The sequence below is a fragment of the Asparagus officinalis genome, chromosome 1 (genome assembly GCF_001876935.1).
Source record: "Asparagus officinalis chromosome 1, Aspof.V1, whole genome shotgun sequence".
Classification (NCBI taxonomy): Eukaryota; Viridiplantae; Streptophyta; class Magnoliopsida; order Asparagales; family Asparagaceae; genus Asparagus; species Asparagus officinalis.
This window is the reverse complement of record NC_033794.1, coordinates 49,936,835-49,952,737: the sequence shown is the minus strand read 5'-3', so window position 1 is coordinate 49,952,737 and position 15,903 is coordinate 49,936,835.

Sequence of the window (15,903 nt, the reverse complement as noted above, 5' to 3'; positions counted from 1 at the left end):
TTCGCGTTCGAGCGCCCTTTGAAACTGGGCACTCATTGTGAGACCCTAGAGGGCGGTGATTAGGGTCTTATGCTAATCTAATCCGATTTTATGTTAATTAAAATTAATTAATAAGTTATCCTAGCAAGTATGAAATACAACAAGAATATAAGCTAGGATAAGCAACATGAAAAATGAGATATATCCTATATGATAGAAAAATATGCAAGGATATATAAACAATACAAGGGTAAACAATCTAAATAAAATAGTGGATGAAATAAATGAGTAATGCACAATTGGCGATATAAGATGAAACAAATACGCCAAAGACAAACTCAAATAAGCAATTGTAGGCATCAAAAATTGCCTATAGGTCTCCACGAACGGTTCAGTGTTAAAGAGCGATGATGAACGTCACTATCCGATCCACAAGAGTCCAATTGACGTCGACGAATGATTGAAGTGAATCGACGAACTACGTGAGCTGATAGGATTTCGGAACAACGAAGACCCGGGCCAATCGGGAACCCGGCGGTGTTCACAAAAAGGACAACGCCCCTCTAGCCTCGTTCATGCTACATATAATCCAACCATTGGAATAGATAGAACTCTTCGTCAAGCTTCCAACGCACTTCGAATCACTCAAATCCGAGTTTGGACGAAGAATTTATGGGGAAAACAATCGAATACGCCTCAACGGAGTCTCGGGAAGTCGAAACACCCCGGGGGTGTCTAGGAAAAGCCTAGACACCCCAGGGGTGTCTCGGCCAAACCGAGACACCCCAAGGGTGTCTCGGCCCAGCCGAGACACCCCAGGGGAAGCCGAGACACCCCAAGGGTGTCTCGGCCAAGCCGAGACACCAGGGGGTGTCTAGGCCCCCTAGAGCCCCCCATTTGCCTATAAATAGCACCCCTTACCTTTGTTTAGGGGGGAGGATTTTTGGAGAAGATTGGTGAAGCCCTGCTGCAGTGAAGAGTGGTCAAGCGCTTCAACAAGGAGAGGAGAGGTCTTCATCAGAGCCTTCATCACCCGTTCCCCCTTTTCCTTAGTATTACCCTTCGCCGGTAATCACTAAGAAGAGCTGATATCTCGTTTTAGCCGAGATAGACGCTTCAGGCTTCTAGATCTCACGTGGTTCGACGAAGCTCTGTCCGATTCTTTCGGAACAGATCTGAGTGCTAGGTGGTCCACGGATATTGACGTCCCCGTCACAGGCAAAAGACCCACGCAAGTAGAAGACCGATAAACGATCTCTGCGTTTGTTTGGACGAGAGTTGTAACCTTTTTTTGTTTTCATTGTGTAAGAGTCTTATAAAAAGGCAATCTTTTTGTTTCATTGTAACGATCAAAGTTGTAATGAATACAGCAATGAATACAACAACTTTATCCACAAACAAGCTGGCGACCACAGTGGGAGCCAACGGCCTCGCTGCCGAGGCCGTCGTGACGCAACAGGCATTCAAATCCGGGTGAATGAAGAAATCGAATACGAGTTTGATTAGCAAATGTTCGAAGAAGGCCTCTCTTCCTCCTCCTCCAGATCCGCCTCTCAGAACAGGCGCAGGAAGGCATCCTCTTCCAGAAACGTTCGCGGGACCTTCGTCTCAAAGATCCAAGATCCCATTGCCACCGCTGCGCTTGCACCACGCGACGTCCCCGCGTCGTCCAACGTGGTCGAGACCGCAGATCCAGACTCCTCCTCCGCCGAGGAGATGGCTTCTGAAGACGCTCCAACATTATCAAAGAGAGCACACCAAAGACGGCGTCAACGCCTTGCTCGTCAGCTGGCCAAGGCTTTGGAGTCAATGGACGGGATCCGCTATGATGTGGATCTAAAATCCAGGCAACGCCGGGAACAACAACGGCGAACAACCAACTCCTCCTCCAAAACAGAAACGAACAAGTGGGCTCGTGTTAAGAGGGCCCGTTCCACCCTCGAGGAGCGGATCAAGAAGCGCCGCACCTTGCTTGCACATGCTCGAGCCCTTGTGCGAAAAGTACGAGAAATGCAAAAGGAAGAGGCAGTTAGGAGATCGCCGAGATCCAGACAAGTCTGGGTGCCAAAAGCCAAATCAGCGCCTAAGGCAAAAGCAGGCGACGTTGCTCTCCAGCCTTCGTCAACTTCAGATCCCGAACCTCCGATGAAGCCATATCGCAGCGTGGATTCCACCAAGTTTAGGATTCCTCCGAAGGATCGTATCGGCGCTCTACCCGAGAATCGAGGAAAAGCACTTGTTAAGGAAAGCTGGAGATCGTTGAAGGAGCTTTGAGCCAACATCCGGACTGGGGGTCGTACGCGACCTCCTAATGGATGGGTTTCTACAACGGCCCACTTGGCGGTGCATACAAAAAATCAGGAGCCCGTTAAGGTTTCACCCTCACAAAGGTGTGATTCCAAACGTGTGACTCCCGTAGATGCCAACAAGGTAATGTTTACTCAGAAGAAAACGCGTCAGACAGACAAACGCGTTATACCTAAGAATTCATGTGAGCAGCCGATAGGTTACTCCGACCGCAACGTTGATGAGTTGTACTATCAGGCTGGGGGTACGAATAAATCTCGAAAGAGAAGTACCCGGGAAGCAGACTCTCGCTGTCCGTGTATCAAAATTATCAGGGTAGTATTATCAATGTGTCGCTGCCCCAAGACCGCTCCGCAGAGGGTCTCGATATTCGAGAGAATCTCCAATGGAACGACAAAGCCCAAATCAGGGCGTTTTCACCAAAGAGGATCGGTTGCTCGAGATGATGAATTCCCAGAAGTTACCATTAACATGGTCAACAAGGGAAAAGCTCCAATTGTTTCGAGCGGTTCCGGTCCTAATTTCTCTCCAGGAAGCAGAGTCAATTCGGGAATAGCTCAGCTTCAGCTAGAAGCCGTCGGATATGACGATTACCATGGGAGCCATGAAGGAGCCCAGTCCAATGACGAACTCTCAGATTCTTATTCCGCACTCACCTCCGACGATACAACGTCTAGCATAGGGCAAGCTCGAGAAGTGTTCATGGTCAACACCGAGCAAATAGCCAAAATCATTGAGAATGCTCTAGCCAAGAAGAAAGAAGCATTCAAAATCGAAATGGAAATGGCTATGCAGGAGATGAGACAAATGCACGACCAACAAATCCGAGATTTGTCAAATCAGCTAGTTGAATCCAGCCGTCGCACCCCGAACGCCGTAGTTGACAGCGATCCGGAAGTGGACGAAATCATCATGGCCGACGCACCGCCCAAAAATACTGGGGGTGACCCCACTAAAAATAACAACGCTGGGGGTGGATCCACCAATGATGATAACACTGGGGGTGGCCGTATTATTCCCCTCAAAAATTATCCAAAACAGGATATAGATGAGGCCGAAAAGATGAAGGATCTCGAAAGAAAAATTGACGCCCTGATGTCTGCTCGAGAGGTGAAGAAGACCGGCATTCCGTGTCCTTACCCAAGAGAATGGGAATCGATTCCGTATCCGGCGAAGTTCAACCTAATCAACTTCACGCCATTCGACGGGAAGGGTTCCCCCACTCAGCATCCGATTTATTTCAAGTCCCACTTGGGGGTGATCTCTGGCAACGAGCCTTTGATGGTTCGGTCATTCGTTGGCACCCTTCGCGGGCCTGCTTTCGATTGGTACCGCCGTCTCAAGCCCGGAAGCATCAACAGCTGGGAGGACCTGGAGAGCATGTTCCTCGCTCATTTCTTCGAGGATGATGCAGAAGTGTGGATCAAAACACTCTTCGATGAGAAACAAAAAGACGGAGAATCGGTGGATACCTTCATCAAACGCTTTCGCAATCAGGCAATGAACTGCAAGGATCCCGTCACGGAGGAATTCATCTTGCAGACTTGTCATAACAACTTGTCCATTAACATCTTGGACGTTATGGAAGAAGAGCCGCTCAATACCTGGAAAGAGTTGAAGGTACGCGGAGAACAGGCCGAACACTTCCTCAGAAGAAGGAAGGTCGAGAGAAACCAACCGATGGTTAACCCCCTGGATTCGAGTCTCGTACCCCATGATGAAGAGAAGGCACCCGCAACAGTTATTGACGTTAATAAAATGTCACAACAGCAGTCCCGAAGACAGCAGAAGACTTCGGATCAAAAGGCCCAGAAGGAGTACTCGTTCAAGGACGAAGACATTCCCGCCATCTTCGAGTCTCTTCTCGAAAACAACAAAACCAAGCCCCCGCCCATCATGAATCAGGAGGAAGCTGACAATCCTACAGATCCGAAGTACTGTGCGTACCACAGGAGGATCCTTCATCCCACCAAGGCTTGCTTTACTTTAAAGAATAGCATCCAGACCTTGGTTGAAGCTGGCGTCATAACGCTAGGATAAGTCAATTGAGAACGGCAACACTCCGAAGAGTATACGAGTATAAACTGCTTCTCAATACTCTGACAAGTATAAGAGTATAAACTGCTTCTTGATTCTCCGACCGGTATAAGAGGTTAAACTGCTCCCTGATGCTCCAATAGGTATATGAGTCTAAACTATTTCCTACAATTGACGGGAAGTTCCTGGAAGATATTACGCTAATATTCTTAAGGATAACCCGGTCGGATAACAAAGTCAAACCCAGTTCCAAGAGAGAAGCTAGGGGTGGATAATCCAATGTGTCGGGAAGTTCCCGGAAGAATACCACATGGGCATTCTTAGGGATAACACAATCATTGTAGAATTGATGAATATGAAATTCACGTTCGAACTCTGAAGGTCAGAATGTCTCTTCTTATTCTTATCAAAATTCTCTAACTCTTATGAGTTTTCGTGAGATGAGATCCAATCCTCTGATAGGTTAATCTTTCCTCACCAAACCATCCGCTGATCAAATTAAACGACAGTGGATCCACCAACACTTCCATCTGCCAGTCATTGGCATTTCTCAGATTTAACATGCTAGGTCCTAAACGCCTTTCTTTGCTACCCGTATTCTACTTTCTTTCTGGTCGAACCTATAAAAGTTAGGGCCAAAGCCAAAATCCCCTCTCGATTCCTCCAATGAACGAGAGGTCCACTTTCAAATCGAGTGATCAAACCTTCCGACAGTTAGGGTCATCTCAAACTCCTGCTTGGCCAAACCTTCCTACAGTTAGGACCAAAACCAAAATCCCCTCTCGATTCCTCCAATGAACGAGAGGTCCACTTGGAACAGTCAAACCTATAAAAGTTAGGATTGCTCCCGATCTCGCTTAGTCAAGCCTACAGATAGTCAATACTAAGGTCGAGTCATTCACTTTCGATAAACGAAAATCCACCTGTCCCCTTTTCCACCAAACCTATAAAAGTTAGGGTTGAAATTGGGTTTTCTCCTCAATGAATGAGGGGTTCTTTGGGTTCAAATGACCAATCCTATAAAAGGTAGTGTCGTTCGAACCTTTCCGATTCTCGGAGTGGAGATCCCACTCTTAGTTTCATCCTTCCGGATTCTGGGGGTGGAGATCCCACCTCGAGTTTCCTTTCCAGCTGAAGATAGAATATAAAATTCTTCCTCTTCAGCACCGGGAGATAGAATATAAAATTCTTCCTCTCCCGTTTCCTTTCCAGCTGAAGATAGAATATAAAATTCTTCCTCTTCAGTACCGGGAGATAGAATATAAAATTCTTCCTCTCCCGTTTCTCAGTCTGTCTTTGCTCTTAGAAAAGACACAATTCTCAACCTCTAATCCGGGCACTCGATGCACGGGGAATTTTATCTCGACTCCTAAATAGAGATAAGCCTGCGCCTAACACGCATTGCCGGTTTAGTCTTTTACCGATTGAAGAAGACACCAGAATTCCAGTCTGAGGAATTTCATCCCGAAGCCTAAGAAGGGATGAGTCAGCACCTAACACGCGTTGCCGGTTAGTCTTTGACCGTAAAAAAAAGGACAAAAGACCACATATTCAACATTGTGGCAGGTTGTTATTAATAACACCATAATCCGTGCTTGACACGCACGGGGAATTTCATCTCGAAGCCTAAGCAGAGATAAGTCAACGCCTAACACGCATTGCCGGTTTAGTCTTTTACCGATTGAAGAAGACACCAGAATCCGAGTCTGGGGATTTTTATCCTGAATCCTAAGTAAGGATAAGTCAGCGCCTAACACGCGTTGCCGGGTAGTCTATTCCCGTGAGAAAGACGAAGTCTACGTATTCAATATCGTAGCACTAAAAGAGTTAACTCTTTTAGCTTAACGTCACATGTGGAACGGACTTAAACAATCCGCATGCTAGCCCGACTCAAACGGTAGTCGGTAAAGGCTCATCAAACCCGTTGATGGCTGAGAATTTGCCAAAAATTCTATAAGTGCGAGTCATTGATGCATCAGCTCTGTTAGTTGGTCTCGTGACTCGATTATCCAACAACGTTAAAATAAGATCTACAAATACAGATGAATCAACTTTAACAGTTGGTCCGGTAGCCCCAACATTTGGGACCGCCATGCTCCAATACCTTAAGAGCTTAAACTGTGTATACTCCAGCAAACGTACGAGTATAAACTGTGTTAATGGTGATCCGAAACCCTAGGGTCAACGCCGGTCAACGCGTAACCCTAGGTCAACGCCAGTCAACGCGTTGTAACCAGAGTCAACATTTGACGATTCGAAACCCTAAGGGTCAACGCCGGTCAACGCGTAACCCTAGGTCAACGCCAGTCAGTGCGTTGCAACAAAAGTCGACGTTCGAGGATTCAAAATCCACACTAATCAACGTTCGACGATTCAAAACCCTAGGGTCAACGCCGGTCAACGCGTAACCCTAGGTCAACGCCGGTCAACGTGTTGCGATAAAAAGTCAACACATGGTGATCCGAAACCCTAAGCCAGCACAATGTGGCGGAGGTAGTTCAAAGTCAACTCAATGACACGAGCCAAATTCAATTCATTAGTTCAGACTCGCGACTCCCGACGACGGCCAAGCGATAAACGCAGCGCCGGAAGAACTTCGGCTATTCGTCAAAGCATCGAATAGACCGAAAATCGAAGGAGCCAAGAGTTGAAGCTAACTACAGGTCCTTACGCCGACTGAAGGCTAGACCAATCACATCTAAAGTATTCCAGCCTCTTCTATAAAAGAAACGAGTCCGGAACGCTTTGGAGGGGGTATCTGTAGGCATCGAAAATTGCCTATAGGTCTCCACGAACGGTTCAGTGTTAAAGAGCGACGATGAACGTCACTATCCGATCCACAGGAGTCCAATTGACGTCGACGAACGATTGAAGTGAATCGACGAACTACGTGAGCTGATAGGATTTCGGAACAACGAAGACCCGGGCCAATCGGGAACCCGGCGGTGTTCACAAAAAGGACAACGCCCCTCTAGCCTCGTTCATGCTACATGTAATCCAACCATTGGAGCAGATAGAACTCTTCATCAAGCTTCCAACACACTTGGAATCACTCAAATCCGAGTTCGGACGAAGAATTTACGGGGAAAACAATCGAATACGCCTCAACGGAGTCTCGGGAAGTCGAAACACCCCGGGGGTGTCTAGGAAAAGCCTAGACAGCCCAGGGGTGTCTCGGCTTTGGCGAGACACCCCAAGGCTCGGCCAAGCCGAGACACCAGGGGGTGTCTAGGCCCCCTAGAGCCCCCCATTTCCTTATAAATAGCACCCCTTACCTTTGTTTAGGGGGATCTGGATTTTTGGAGAGTTGGCGAAGCCCTGCTGCAGTGAAGAGTGGTCGAGCGCTTCAACAAGGAGAGGAGAGGTCTTCATCAGAGCCTTCATCACCCGTTCCCCCTTTTCCTTAGTATTACCCTTCGCCGGTAATCACTAAGAAGAGCTGATATCTCGTTTTAGCCGAGATAGACGCTTCAGGCTTCTAGATCTCACACGGATCGACGAAGCTCTGTCCGATTCTTTCGGAACAGATCTGAGTGCCAGGTGGTCCACGGATATTGACGTCCCCGTCACAGGCAAAACACCCACGCAAGCAGAAGACCGATAAACGATCTCTGCGTTTGTTTGGACGAGAGTTGTAACCTTTTTTGTTTTCATTGTGTAAGAGTCTTATATAAAGGCAATCTTTTTGTTTCATTGTAACGATCGAAGTTGTAATGAATACAGCAATGAATACAACAACTTTATCCGCAAACAGCAATATGATCACGGAGTTCGGACCTTCCGTCCTACGTCTCCGCTCCCCACTCCCATGGAGAAATCCACTATCAACCAAGTTTTCTACGTTCACCCGAACAACGTTTACACCTCATACTTGGTTTTCTAGCTAACCGAAAACTTTACAATCAACACACTCTATCCCACTCTACACCAACTATGTGTTGGACCGAGCCGTGTCTCCCTCAAGTTCTCGGTTACAACCTCTCCCTAGGCTCGTCAACCGACGCCACTCCTCTTGGGACGATCCCCGACTCTCACCACACACTCCTCACTCAGTGTACAAGTATATTACAAAGTGAATTTCACAATAAGCACAAATATAACAAATGATTGTTCTCAACTATGGATGAGAACACAATGAAAGCACAACTCAAAGTTACAATCTTTCACCATCCAACTATACTATGTATGTAAATACTAAAAGCTCAATGTGGGTGTGTGTAACAATAAGTAATATAAAATCAAATCTAAACTCAATATAAAACTAGCTTTAATAGAAATGATAATTAACAAATAATTATAAGTAAAAGCTAGAGTTGAGTTTAGGAAAACTTCTCTAGATCAAGATGGAGAGATGGAGATTTGAGGCCCAAATAATAAGATAATCTCCTCCACTTGTGAAAGCTAAAACTGCTTTAAACCAAACCCTTAAACAAGCTTAAACTCTTTTTAAAACCCTTGTTTAAAAAACTTCTTGGCTTGGTTGAAAAAGAACAACAATAGGGTATTTATACCCACTCTAAATCTCAGTCAAAAACCCCAAGCCAAAAGACAAAAACAGCCCCAGCAAACAGCTCAGGAAAATAGTCGTTGAAGTCCAACACCGGAAATTTCGTCGGTCGACCGACGGAGAGCAAAAACACGAAGACCAGCTCTGGACAATCGTCGGTCAACCGGTGCGGTCGACCGATGGAGCTTTCGGTCGACCGGACCGGTCGACCGACCAACTCTCTGTCGCCCAGTGATGAAAGATTAAATGATCGGTCGACCAGTGCGGTCGACCAAAAACAGATATGACAGAAAAACAATTTTTGGAAGCTGATTTTGACACTTTAGAAAATATGTTAAAATTAACAAATGAAGTCCAAAAATAATGAAACTTTGGGAAATGTATATAAACATGAAAACAAACATGTTACAAAAAGTGTTTTCCAAATTGCATTTTCCATTTGTGAAAAATCATTATTTTGCAAAATAGTCCAAAACACGAAAATGGAAATATGTGAATTTTGACATTTTGGCTAAACCATGTTTTGAGACTTTGCACAATGATTATATAGACTTAATAAAGTATGTATATGATTATTGTTAAGTCCAAAAACTAAGAATATAATATTTTCACAAAATTGTATATTCTATGCAATGTTTTCGAAAACGCAATAGTAAATATGAAATATGTGATTTCATATTTATAAACATGAAAACCCAAAACATATGTATGTATATATATAAAACTATATATATGCATAGAAACCAAAACTTATGTATATATAAATAACTATATATATACTATGAAACCAATAGATGTGTGTGTATAGATAATTGAGCTTAACGTACTTAACACACATAATATAAATCCTAAACTAAATTACCCAAGCTTGATCTTGATCTTCATTGAGCCCAACTTGGTACATGTTGCGGATGAAGCTAAACTTGGATCTTGAACTTGAATTGTACGATGCTTCATTCCACAATTCCGCCAACCTCCTCTTGATATGATCGTGTAGGCTTAATCCATCCAACCTTCAATAACGTTGTTTGTCTATAATACATAGGAATGCACAAACACTAGACAAACAATATTAGTTATAAATTGTTTGTTAAACATCATCAAAACAAGAAGCCTAACAATCTTCCCCTTTTTGATGATGAGAAACAATTTATAAAAAGAAATATATGCATGAAAGAAAATGAATTGTAATTCATATGCATATAAACAAACAAGATAGATATACTCACAATATTTCTCCCCCTTTGACAACATCAAAAAGGGGACAAAAGAATTAAGAGAGCGAAAGCTCCCCCTATCAATAAGCATAGGTGAGTATAAAAAGAATATATATAGGGATTGCTCCCCCTATCAAAAAGCCATATAAAATATATGCAATGAAGATCATGGCAAAACATATGTGAGCAAGCATACATGAATATGCTAAAAATTTACTCACATACATGAAGATAATGAGAACACATATAAATATGTCAATATGAAAATAGTGTCTCATTAACACAAAAAAAATATAAAAACCATATAAAAGAATAGATTTATGAAATCAAAAGAAGAGGAACATGAGAATCAAGCAAAAAGTTTTCAAATAAAAACAAATCAACCAAAAGAAATCATAAATCAAAGTTTATATTCAAAAATAATGTTTGATCAATAAAGAAAAATTTTCTTTACATAGCTTGATCAAACCACTCATAGAATACATTATAAAGCACGAATAGATGATCCATTAGCACAAACACATAAATATCATCACATAAGTGAATTATAATGAATTCAAAAGCAATAAATCAAAACACAATTTTTAAGAGAGGCAACAATTATATCAAGCTCTTGAGCTTGTTCCAACCCATATAATCATTTAAGCATCCGGTAAACATGATTTGGGAATAAATACCCAATAAATCCGGAGGGTTATATAAATACAAAACTCTCATCAAAATCAAAACTAGGAATTATGAAAACAAAAGAATTTGCCCAATAAAAGGAATTGTTTTCATAAAAGTTTAAAATACATTTTTCAAAGCTAAGAAAAAGAAAATTAAAAACACTAAAGTTCTTGGTTTAAAAATTATTTTGGCACCCAAATATTCTTGGTGCCGGATTGTCTAGGGACATGACCCCTATCAATAAAGCTCAAAGCCCTACCCTCTTAGGCGCATGTGGTGCACGAACACGGTCATAACAATAAGTACAATGGAAAGGAAGTAATTGCTTATGTTGACCAAACGGTTATGCACGGGAAACATTAGAAACATTTGCAAACATGGATGGTCTTTTAAAATTATTTTGCAAATGTGAAAATCTCTTTAAATCAAAACAAAATTTGGCCAAATGACCAAATCGACCACAAAAATCACATTTGTACACATGGACATGTTTATGATGATCTATATGTGTGTGTACATGTGAATGTGATGAAGAAGTCTTATGAGATGCACAAGAAACATTTATATTAGCATTTTTAGATTTTTGTGCATCATAGCAAAATTTAGATAAATGGCCTTTACGACGACAAATAGAGCATTTGTAAATTTTGCTATACAAGTGTGCATGGTGTATATGTTTCTTAGAAGAGTTTGCATTTGACTTTGCACACAAGTCCATAAGTTTCTTATGATTATTGATGCATATTTTCAAAGTTGAATCTAAAGATGAAATACTATTTTTCATAAGATTCAAATCTTTATTTTTAGGCACATATGTATTTTTAGAAGTAGAACATAAATAGTTATTTATAAAAGAATATGTATCATTATTTATGTTCTCTACTTCTAACATGGCATCAATCTTAGCATGAGATAGGCTAGCAATAGATGAGATCAAATTTCCATTTTCCAAATTTAATAAGTCATTGCTTTTTTAAAGCATAGTATTTTCATTTTCAATGACATCAAATTTGGACACTAGCTTCTCATGATCAGATTTTAAAACATCATGCTTGCTTTTTATATTATTAAAATCATTTTACAATTTGTTATAGGCCTGCAATAGTTTTTTACTAGCACAAGCAAGTTCATCACTAGATAAATCATTATCGGGTTTGAACTTGCACCTCACTAGGGCTATCTCCTAGTGGCCGTGTGCATGAAGCTCCTTTAGAACTTAAAGCAGGATCCTCCAAAGCTTGTCGGATCGCCTCCAAGTCTCCTTGATGTGCTTCTATAAATTTTCAAAGTTTGTAAGCACTATCAAAATAAACAAACTTGTTAGACATAGATGAATTAAAAGCATTTAGCAAATATTCTAACAAAATATTGTTCATTGTAGACATACGATGATCATTCTTATTCCACTTGGATTTCTCCAAAGTGGGCACAATATAAGCATCATCTATAATTTCCCATAAATCAAAGTGTTTAGATTGAACAAAAAGTTTAAATTTAACACACCATTGGGCATAGGGGAAATTATCTAATCTAGGAGCAATATTGATGGCATAACCTAAACCATGCATATCCATAATATAAAAGGCAAGCAAGATACAATTAAAGCTGAAAAAATAGATTAGCACAGTAAGCTAACTTGGATCTTTAACTCAAGGCGATTAGACCTTAAATCAAAGAGCACCAAGCTCATATACCAATTGTTAGACCCTAGAGGGGAGTGATTAGGGTCTTATGCTAATCTAATCCGATTTTATGCCAATTAAAATTAATTAATAAGTTATCCTAGGATTAATTAATAAGTTATCCTAGCAAGTATGAAATACAACAAGAATATAAGCTAGGATAAGCAACATGAAAAATGAGATATATCCTATATGAGCAAGTATGAAATACAACAAGAATATAAGCTAGGATAAGCAACATGAAAAATGAGATATATCCTATATGGTAGAAAAATATGCAAGGATATATAAACAATACAAGGGTAAATAATCTAAATAAGATAGTGGATGAAATAAATGAGCAATGCATAATTGGCGATATAAAATGAAACAAATACGCCAAAGATAAACTCAAACAAGCAATATGATCACGGAGTTCGGACCTTCCGTCCTACGTCTCCACTCCCCACTCCCGAGGAGAAATCCACTATCAACCGGGTTTTCTACGTTCACCCGAACAACGTTTACACCTCACACTTGGTTTTCTAGCTAACCAAAAACTTTACAATCAACACACTCTTCTAATCCCACTCTACACCCACTAAGTGTTGGACCTAGCCGTGTCTCCCTCAAGTGCTCGGTTACGACCTCTCCCTAGGCTCATCAATCGACGCCACTCCTCTTGGGACGATCCCCGACTCTCACCACACACTCCTCACTCGGTGTACAAGTGTATTACAAAGTGAATTTCACAATAAGCAAAATATAACAAATGATTGTTCTCAACTATGGATGAGAACACAATGAAAGCACAACTCAAAGTTACAATCTTTCACCACCCAACTATACTATGTATGTAAATACTAAAAGCTCAATGTGGGTGTGTGTAACAATGAGCAATATAAAATCAAATCTAAACTCAATATAAAACTAGCTTTAATAGAAATGATAATTAACAAATAATTATAAGTAAAAGCTAGAGTTGAGTTTAGGAAAACTTCTCTAGATCAAGATGGAGAGATGGAGATTTGAGGCCCAAACAATAAGATAATCTCCTCCATTTGTGAAAGCTAAAACTGCTTTAAACCAAACCCTTAAACAAGCTTAAACTCTTTTTAAAACCCTTGTTTAAAAATCTTCTTAGCTTGGTTGAAAAAGAACAGCAATAGGGTATTTATACCCACTCTAAATCTCAGTCAAAAACCCCAAGCCAAAAGACAAAAACAGCCCCAGCAAACAGCTCAGGAAAATAGTCGTTGAAGTCCAACGGATCTATTGTCGGTCAACCAGAAATTTCGTCGGTCGACCGACGGAGAGCAAAAACACGAAGAAGCAGTTCTGGACCATCGTCGGTCGACCGGTGCGGTCGACCGATGGCGCTTTCGGTCGACCGGACCGGTCGACCGACCAACTCTATGTCGCCCAGTGATGAAAGATTAAATGATCGGTCGACCAGTGCGGTCGACCGAAAACAGATATGACAGAAAAACAATTTTTGGAAGCTGATTTTGACACTTTAGAAAATATGTTAAAAATAACAAATGAAGTCCAAAAATAATGAAACTTTGGGAAATGTATATAAACATGAAAACAAACATGTTACAAAAAGAGTTTTCCAAATTGCATTTCTCATTTGTGAAAAATCATCATTTTGCAAAATAGTCCAAAACACGAAAATGGAAACATGTGAATTTTGACATTTTGGCTAAACCATGTTTTGAGACTTTGCACAATGATTATATAGACTTAATAAAATATGTATATGATTATTGTTAAGTCCAAAATTCTATGCAATGTTTTCGAAAACGCAATAGTAAATATGAAATATGTGATTTCATATTTATAAACATGAAAACCCAAAACATATGTATGTATATATATAAAACTATATATATGCATAAAAACCAAAACTTATGTATATATATATAACTATATATATATTATGAAACTAATAGATGTGTGTGTATAGATAATTGAGCTTAACATACTTAACACACATAATATAAATCCTAAACTAAATTACCCAAGCTTGATCTTGATCTTCATTGAGCCCAACTCGGTACATGTTGCGGATGAAGCTAAACTTGGATCTTGAACTTGAATTGTATGATGCTTCATTCCACAATTCCGCTAACCTCCTCTTGATATGATCGTGTAGGCTTAATCCATCCAACCTCCAACTATAGGCGTATAAAACTGCCTATAGGTCCCTGAACACAGCTCGGCACGGTGATTCGACAAACCAACGAACCATCGGGTGACGTATCTAAACACGAGCGTCAGTCCACAACACCGAAGCCAAGTGACACGCAACGAAGCGGATTAACGAGGCGACGAGGTTAACGAATCGCATGCAAGCAACAGAATGCATCCATTCGCGTGCGGAATCAAGCCAACGGTTCGGGGAGTCAACGAGTCATCCAACCATAGAACGGATTCGAACTCAAACACCAAGGTGGATTTACTACCATATCGGGATCCGGACTGCCAAATCAGGATTCAGATCAACGGCTGAACCGATAAACCGCGGAACCGGACAACGGACACAACGGCGCCACCCCCGGGCGACTCGGCCAAAGCCGAACCCCCCAGGTGGCTCGGCCATGGCCGAGCCACCCCATGGGGTGGCCGAGCCACCCATGGGTGGCTCGGTGGCCGAGCCACGCTTAGATCCGGGCCCAGATTTGGGCCCAGATCCGACCTGAATTTGCCTATAAATAGACCCCTGAGACTCATTTGTGAGGGGTGGGAACTTTTAGAGCCGAAACTCTACCGGATTGAGAATTGAACTTAAACTTTCGGAGCTTTGAAGACTCAACTTCCAGATCTGATTCTTGGCGATCATCCACGCCAAATAAGGCAGGAGTTCGAGAGAGATCAGATCTGAGATCTGTACGATCACCCTCCGGATCAAAACTTGGTTTTTGATCCCGAGAAGGCTATTATTTCCTTGGTGAAATAGTACCATCGGCTGTTATTTCCTTCGTGAGATAACACCCGCTATACCGTGTAGATCCGACCGGATCTAGATCGCGTGGTGGTCCACGGATTAACCCCGGTGCAGGCGACGAACCCACAAAAGTGAGAGACCGTAAAACAGGATCTCGTGATTCGTTCGACAAATAAGGAAAGTTGTAACTTTTTCTTTTTCTTTGATCTCGTTGTAACCGGATCTTATAAAAAGACCGGATCTTTGTAACCGATAAACTGTTAACAAAGGAATCTCGCTGCTGAGATCGTTGTAACAATTTTTCCCGCGAACAATCTGGCGATCACAGTGGGAGCCACCGATCTCGCTGCTGAGATCGTTGCGTCGCAGCCGCGGATCTTAATCCTGATCGAGGAGGAGGTCGAGTATGAATTCGACCAGCAAAAGTTCGAGGAGTATCTGTCATCCTCGTCCGGATCCACCTCCCCTCGCAAGTCCAAGAAGTTCTCCTCCAGGAGAAAAGTTTGTTGGTATGAAGAAGTGCAAAATGCCAACGAAGCTCTCACCCCAATTGACGCCAAAGTTGCGTCAGGTAAA